We start from the raw sequence: 8,539 nt of genomic DNA on the forward strand, positions 1-8,539 counted from the left end.
ACCAAGCTTTTTAGCCCAGGCTAAAATAGCCAAAAAAGCCAAAAAGCTAAAAAGTCAACCCACTTCCCAAACGGATTTTCCTGGTCCACATTATTCTTAATCTTATTAAAATATTAATTTAATCTTGTTTGCAAAAAGAGGTCCCTACCTCTCGGCATAAAATCCTCCTGTAAAAATGTATCCCCAAATGTTTCTAATATAAATAATGAATGTAGTATAGAATACTGTTTTTTTTTTGTTTGTTGTGTAAACTCTCTTTCCCTCTATGGATCTTGTGGAAATAAAATAGTCTCATCTCAAATTCACCCTTTCATTTTTTGTTTTTTGATGTAGCTCTTGAGCTGATAGAGCATCTACTTGCAATGGGTGAAACCAATGCTCTTTTACAAAGGAACCATGTAAGCTCTACTGGAAGATTATGTACTTTTTTATTGAAAAAAAAAAAAGGATTCTCTCCTATATTAATAATTAAGATCAGGGCATGTTATAAAAATGTTGAATTGATATATTTTTTTTTCCTTCTTCCGAACAATGTCAGATGTTGAAGAGAGAAACAGCGCTAGCAACTGCATCTGTTTACGAGTCAATGTTTGCTGCAGAAGATGGCACCATCCCCGCTACATTCCAGGTGACACACAGTAAAGCACTTCTTAGAGAACAATAGTTTTTTTTTTTAATCAATTGTATATTGTTAATTATTTTCATTTTATATCACCGATGAAATACTGGCTTCCACGGGTATTCTGAGTCAGAATCTTTACCATGCCTTTTGGTTATATGCCTGACACATTTGCTAGAGTTCCTTCATTGAGAAGTTTGTATTAACAATCTTTTTATATCTAATCCAATGAGTTTTTCATTCTAATGAAAAAGCTGAAAAACCACGAATTTGTATGGCTTTGTTTTCCTGTGTTCTTGGCAACCAAGTGGAGTACCAATTTCAGTTCTTTTTCTGCTTTTAGACTGCTTATTCTATGTAATCTTATTCTTGATTAGAACACTAATCACAAGATAGTGAGAGAATTATTATTTATTTTTTTTGGGTTTTTTTTTTCAAGTTCTGAAAAAGTGTGTTAATTTTCTTGTGCAACCCTGGATTTGTAGGTTATCTATATGACAGGGTGGAAGGAACACCATTCGCAGCAGAAGGCTAAAAGTAGGGGATCTGCACACTACAAGAAAAAGAGGATATCACCACGTTTTTTTTTCTGACGTTTTTGAAAAACGTCGTGAAATCTCCTATACTTTTTTCCATTTTGAACAAATTACTCATCTCGTTTTGTACGCCAATATTAAAAAAATTGTGAAATAACATTTACTTGTGATTGAAGAGGCAGGACTTCTCTGATCAAAAGAGAGGCGTGACTTTAGAGAACACAGCGTTACTTTTGAGAAAGAGAGAGAGAGAGGCAAAGAGAGAAATCAAGGCCTTGGATCTTCGATCTCCATTGATTCTTCGGTTGTATAATCTGGAAATGCTTGTTCTGCACTTGATTTGAGCATTTGTCTGTGATATCGTTTGAATCCCTTTTATCTAAGTCGATCTAGGGCTCAAGGTTAGAGTTTTTTGATATGGATTTGCTATATTCACATAAGGTCTGTAGACTTTCATGGCTTAAACTAACGATTTATAGATGATTTCTAATTTCTTTTCTTCTGTTTTTCATTTTCTCTTTTCAAATCAATTTTTCTAGGGTTTTGAGTGCCGTGTTAATGTCTCTGATCACGTACAGAATAGCAAGTAGCGTTGGATCTGGATCGTTACCAACAGTAAGTCGAAGCAAGCTCAACGACGTAGAGATGTAGATCTTATTCTCAGATCTGCTCTCTATCCAATCAGATCTGATCTCTTTGTCTCTCTGATCTGCTATTATGGTAATATCAAATCTACTTTCTCAATCTCTCCGATCGAATTTCACATATTCTCTTCATTGCTCTATGAGATTTGGACCTCTGTCTCTCTGTTTTTGATTGAAGCTCATTATCTTTGTCAGTCTATTACATTTTCCTTATAGAAAATGTCAAAACAGTATAGAAATAGAACGATTGGTGAGTGAGTTTGAAACTTCTTTATCTATTTGAACACTATACTAGTTCATCACTTTTCAATTTTTACTTTAACTTGTTATGTTTTAATAATTTTCAATTAATTTTTAAAACGTAAGGAAATAGAACGATTACATTGAATTTATATTAAAATTTAAAATTTTAATTAGAAATTTGTAATTTACTCTGGAAAAAAAGAAATTGGACCAAAGTATAAAAAAAGAAGAAGAAGAGGTTTGCATTACATGTTTTTTTTTTTTTTATTTATATTTTTTATGATTGTGTGATTCTGATTCATCACACTTAAAAGGACTTGCAATTTCATTGGTTTTTATGTAAAATACTTGGTCATGACCATGGGTTGTACATTCTTATTCATTTCGCTTTGCATGTGTTTGGGTTTTGGTCTAACTGAAGCAGTTCCTGCAAATATTAGAAGACAAAGTACTATTGAATATTGATTGCTATTGTGATTTGTATTTTAATACCTTGTACCTTGTTTTATTTCATTATTTTAACACATTTTCTGTTTTTGGTACCACTTAACCTTGCAAGTGAGGTCTTCAAACTATGAAAATTCAGTTTGTGGCAGCTCACTCAACAAGGACACGTGACCTTGTAATTGCATGACATTTTTTAGAATTGTTTCTCTCTCTCTGTTTTTGACTTAGTGTTTATTTTCAAAAAGCAATGTTTTAACTTTTAGACCAATCCATACAGAGGCATTGTGGCAAGGGTTTGAGAAGTGTGCTTTTATATTGTTCAAGAAAAAAAAAAAAGGAAGAATAAGAAAGGAAAAAAAAAAAGGTGTATTTTTGCCCATTCAATTGAACGATTTAGTCCCTGTTTGTTTGTATTGTTCTTAAGAAGGAAGGGGAAAGTGTATGGAGTGGCTGTAAATTGGAGAGAAGATTTCACAATTTTAGAACTTTTTTGCTTCTCCAAAATTGGGAGGATAGGCATTGTTTGGTTGTGTTTTCATTTTTTGTATTCTATTTACCACTTGAGCATTTTTTGCTTCACCTCCCATTTTTGGCCACCACCTCTGACCACCCTCATCAGCAATCCCCCTTTGAACACTTCTGGCCGCCTGCCAGAAACCACGTCCAACGAGTCCTGAGAACCTCTAATGTTCCAAAGGGTTGGTAAACAAAAAATTCCCATCAGGCTGGAGCTCTAGGTAGACTGCCTAATCAACCATCCATTGGTTTGATTAACTACTGTGGCTCACCTATTATTCAGGTGGACGGAGGAGGTACCCAATTCACTACTGTGGCTCACCTATTATTCAGATTTATAAAACTTGTAAAATTTACTTTTAAAAAATCTAATCCATCTATATATTTTGGAATTCTCAACTTATCTGTTGTTACAATAGTTGTACTTATTGTATCTGTACACAAATATTAGATTGTAAAATTGTTTTTCAAATGTGTGAGAAATTAAATTCTATTTAGAATACAAGGCTGATTGAGTTACCATTTTGTCCGCAATATGTTGTCATGATATACATGAAATGGGTTGTTTGGACATTTTTGAGTTCTTGTACTACTAACACATTTGATTTACATATTACATCAGCCAAGTAAAATTTGTTATGTGTATAAAATGTTTATTGTGCAACCTTACAGAACCATTCAACTACGAGGCAGGAAAACGACATGGAGAACTGCCCATATTACATCTCAATCCTTATAGCTGGTCCAAGGTTGATAATTCTAAAATGTATGTTTATATTCTGAATGAATGTAAGAAACTTACTTTTAAAAACCGCTAATTAATTATGTTTATATTTAAAAATGTTTTGGTTTTGCACTTCCTGTCATGGTGATTATCTAGGTTATAAAAGATGATACTACTGATCTTCCTAGTGGATGAATTATCTTTTGAATGGAATTAATTGATAACAATGATGCCCCCTTGTGAACACATGGCGGAATGCTATGCCTATTACACAAGTTATCACTTGAAACTTTATGATTTGATGTCCTTTAATTGATTCTGCTGTTTGTCTTCTAAATTGATTTAATGCTTGACTAATGGGATGTGGTGTGGCACTTGTAGAAGTATCCCCACCAAGAATGCCATTGGTTGAAATACAGCTCCATAGGAAACTTCTGGAGGAGTTGTTGGGTAATATGAGTCATTCATCAGCCCAGGTAAGAAATACTTCTTTACATATTTTTGGTCAATTCTCAGATCATGTCACTATAGTTAATATACATTAATGGATCAAATTGATGGTTCTCATCACACACTTACTCATTTAGTGTATGCTAATGCTTGAAATGGTGTGTGGCCTTGCTACATTCAAGGAGGTTTCTTCTATAACAAATATATGATGCACATCGGCAAACATTGCATTATCAACATGAATGATCGAAACTGAATTTTTTTTCTTTCTTTATTTATTTAGACTAGAATTTCCTTGTTTTTATTATCAATTGACTTGAAGCTTCTTTGTTGACTCATTTATTTGGTATATTTTAATTTTTATTAGCAATGTCAAACATTATTTAGTTTTGTTATTTGAGTTAAAACCTTCTTAATCCTTTTCTTTTTTCCTTATATTTTTTTCCCTTCAGCTCATTTGATGCATGCTTATGGTTCTTTGAGTAACACAATTTTCTACAAAATTCCAATCTTATAACATATTTCTAGATATTCTGTTACTAGTTCTCATTATGTACCTTCATTCTTGCAAAACTATCACTTTTTCTGATCTACTTTTTCTGATCTACTTTTTCTGATCTAACCTCGTAAGAAAACCAACAGAGCTAATTTTGAAAATAGAGAAACCTTTTAATGTTGAATACTTAATCACTACATCATATGAAGCTTGATTGTGGGGAATAACTTGCCAAAATATATTTAGTTTATGCTTTCTTTCCTGTCTCAATCATCTAAAAATATTCTTTCACCTTCTGTTGAAAATAAAATTGTTTTCTCACAAATAGTTTATGGCAGTAGAGAATTGTATTTGCATGCTGGGATTTTTGATGTTGTGAATTCTCTGTTTTAAGATATGGATAGGGGAGAACTACAGTACGCTCTGGACATTGGATGTTTACTGGACACACCATTAGATGCGTCCCAATTAGGAAGTCTTCTATGCGTCCCAATTAGGAAGTCTTCTGAGTATGGAAGACATCATCAATTGAGGAAGAATCATCAAAACTTGTGTGAATAATGGTTTTAACATATAAAAGAACAACTAGAAGTAGATTTTAATTATCTGTTATTTGTTTGGCCTCAATTCTGGGTCAGAACCCATGCATATTTTTCATAAAGTGCTTAATAAGGAAAGGGTCCCCAACATTTTGTGGCAAATTGCCATCCCTGTATGTAGTTGGTTGTTAATAATGGATCTATGCTTTTGCCTTCTGATGTATTTGACAGCTTCTTTGTGGGAAGCGTGGTCGTGATGTACCAAAATGAAGGCATTTTCTTGTCATTTGTTGTGAAAAGAAAGCAATTTTTTTGGATTTGGTGACGACGTGTGGCCATGATGTACCAAAGCAGGACCTCAACAGCAAATCACTTCTCTGGCAAGTCCTCATTATATTATATATGATATTTAATGATGTTTTTGTTGTTGTTGTTAGACTTGGAAAATAAATGCAGTATCTTAGCAGTGCTATTGTGATATACTGTTGCTATTGATAATGTTTAATAATGTTTTTATTATATCCAAACAACTTGTCCAATTCTCATAGATGTCTTATTTTATTTTAAGTGCAGGCATTTGGAGTACCACCTTAGCAGCTATGGCAGAAAGTGAACTTAATGTCATGAAGTAGTAGTGTGTCATGATCTGGTTATGTCTGTAAATATTTTTAATTTTTTGTTATGTCATAAATTTTCATTTGTCAAATTTGTATGTTTCCAAAAATATTTATGGCTTAATTGGTTCCAATTTATTTTGAATGTTAAAGGAGATATTGTGAATTGTGTAATTTGAAATTTGCTTTTATTGGTTTTTTTCTTTTTTGTTTTTTTTGAGGAACGAATTCATAGTTTGATTAGATTTGGTTTTTTTATTGTAAATTTATTTGGAAAAAATTCTGATTAGGTTCAGATGTTTTTTTGTGAAAAAAAAAGCTTTTAGCAACGTTTTAATAAAAATGCCACTATAAGTTGGTATGTCATTGGTGCATAGGGGCAATATTTATGCTGGCGTTTAAAAAAACGCCGCAGAATATTTGCACGGCGTTTTATAAACGTCGCTAAGTTATAGCGACGTCTGCGTCCTCGACGTAATTTTAAAACGCCGGTATATGTTTTGCCGACGTTTTTGATATCTATAGTGACTTTTCTGAAACGCCGGTAAAAATTAATTTTCCTGCAGTGGCAACAATATCATTTAAGGACATCAAGAAGCAATTTCTGGTAGTAGATCCATAATCAAAAAAGTGTTTGTGATTGTTCCAGAAGAAATGAAACAAAAGATAGGGTAGAGCTAGGACAGTTATTGTATGAGGTCTACCCAATGCTAGATGCATTGGCACATAATAGATCGATATGAACATCATGAGCTGTCCCGTAATAAAACCAGTTGTTGTTGATACCTTCTGAGAGGGAGATTTATGATCTGGAGTTGGGCCGAGGTAACGGCCGAGCAGGTTGAGAGCCTAATGATGCATGGGGCCGAGATAACCGGCGATCCGCCCGTTGATGGGCTGCCAAGAATTGGGCCGGGCAGAAGTTGGGCCGAACATGCGCCGACCAGACCGTAAAGAAGCTGCTCGGCAAGGCAGTGCTCGGTTGGACCGAGCTGCTTGATCAGGCAATGGTGGGGCCAGTCAAGCTGAGCGATCGGCGCCCGGAAAGGCGTGGTTAGCCAAGGTAATCATTTGATCGGCAGGAAGGCCGACCACAGGAGGTGCCCCGGGCTAGGCTTTGCCCAGATGCCGCCTAGCCCAGTCTTCCTTGGCCTTGGACAGTGAAGTGCTGGGGTACTAAGCACAGCCCGGCCGTGGATAGAGAAGTTCGGCTGCCGGGCTCCAGTTGTGAAGGCAGGCAGTTGAGATTGGGTGATGTTCAGCAAGGTTTATGCTGACAGATGGGATAGCAGAGCCACGTGTCAGGAGTTGACTGGGAGTGGATATGGGGCGCAAAGGGTATATAAGCATGTCTGCGCCCCCCATACGCGACAGATGAACACTTTGTAAGAAAAATCCTGCACTTTAACACTCCTCTCTCTCTCTCTCTCTCTCTATCCTAAGGTGCGTGCTAACTTGATCGTCGGAGGGTTTCTCCGGCCACACACCGCCGGGCAGCTCACCGTTATTTGCTCGCAAGTGATCGGACATAAACGGAGCTTGGAAGAAAGGAGTACGGGCTTGCCGGAATATTTGCTCCCCGTACAATTGGCGCCGTCTGTGGGAACATTGACAGACAAAACCTTGTCTTCCAGGTTCATCTGATCACCGTCCATGGCGAACAACGACGAGTTTCCGTTGTCTGCCATAGACGGAGCCACCCCGGAGTTCACTCGAAGGAGAGAAGGTCCTCCCGCCATCCATCCAATGGCAGACTTGGGGACGCCCACTGGAGGACAGTCATTAGACGTGCGGGATAAGCGCGGAAGAAGTCATGGTCATTCGCGGAGTCCAGACGGTCACCGGCGGAGGAGAGACTCACACGCCAAGCGCCTAGAATGTAAGTTAAGGGACCAAGATGCTGTCATCCGGCGAATGGCGGCGGAGATGGAGGATCTGAAGCGGCATGTCAAAGGGAATGGTGTAACTGGAGTGGGAGACCACAGTGAGCGCACCCCATCCCGCCGTTCAGGCGGACAGAGTCAGCGACGTACTCAGTCCATATCTATTACCAGAAGTTACGAGGTTGGTGATTACGACGAGCGTGCAGAGAAGTCTAGCGCGCAAGACAGCACCTACAAACCCTCACGTCCGGAGACGACGTCGAGGTATTCTTACTCCGCTCATTCAGAGGATTTGCAGGCAGTCTTAAAGGAGCGGGCTCGCCGGCGCGAAGCTCAGAGAATACCGGCGTTCCAGCGGCTATCCTACGGGGTTCACACCAGCGAGGAGGTCGGAATGCCTCCACCCCGCCAAGCAGTGCCACTCTTTGAAGATACGGACTTAGCCAGGCTGAGCGCCATCCCTTTTTCTCTAGAAATAGAAACAACACCGCTTCCGGCAGGCTTCCACCAGCCTAAGTTCACACTCTACGATGGAAAAACCGATCCTTACATGCATGTGAGCCACTTTCGACAGGTTATGGCTGGACATAGGCGAAATGACGGACTGATGTGCCTAATATTCCCGTCAAGTTTAGGCGAGTTGGGCTTAAAGTGGTTCGAGAGGTTGCCGGAAGGGAGCATACAAAGGTGGCATCAGTTGGCCGAGGCGTTTGTTACACGCTTCAAAACCAACACAAAAACACCGAAGGAAGTCGATCACTTGCTGAGTGTCAAGATGGAACCGTGCGACACACTGAAAGCGTACAACTCAAGGTACTGGGAAACCTT

General features: G+C 38.0%; 1 long non-coding RNA gene across 1 annotated transcript; it reads left to right on the forward strand.

Moving 5' to 3' along the window:
• The first annotated feature begins 228 nt into the window (after positions 1-228).
• On the forward strand, positions 229-6,041 carry LOC114305328 (uncharacterized). Its single transcript, XR_014345729.1, has 8 exons — positions 229-398; positions 539-628; positions 1,105-1,556; positions 1,695-1,875; positions 3,678-3,771; positions 4,111-4,205; positions 5,446-5,594; positions 5,788-6,041. It is a non-coding gene; the product is annotated as an uncharacterized LOC114305328 (long non-coding RNA).
• The last annotated feature ends 2,498 nt before the right edge of the window (positions 6,042-8,539 follow it).

This window comes from Camellia sinensis, chromosome 12 (assembly GCF_055761805.1).
Source record: "Camellia sinensis isolate YWXY chromosome 12, ASM5576180v1, whole genome shotgun sequence".
In the NCBI taxonomy this organism is placed as follows: domain Eukaryota; kingdom Viridiplantae; phylum Streptophyta; class Magnoliopsida; order Ericales; family Theaceae; genus Camellia; species Camellia sinensis.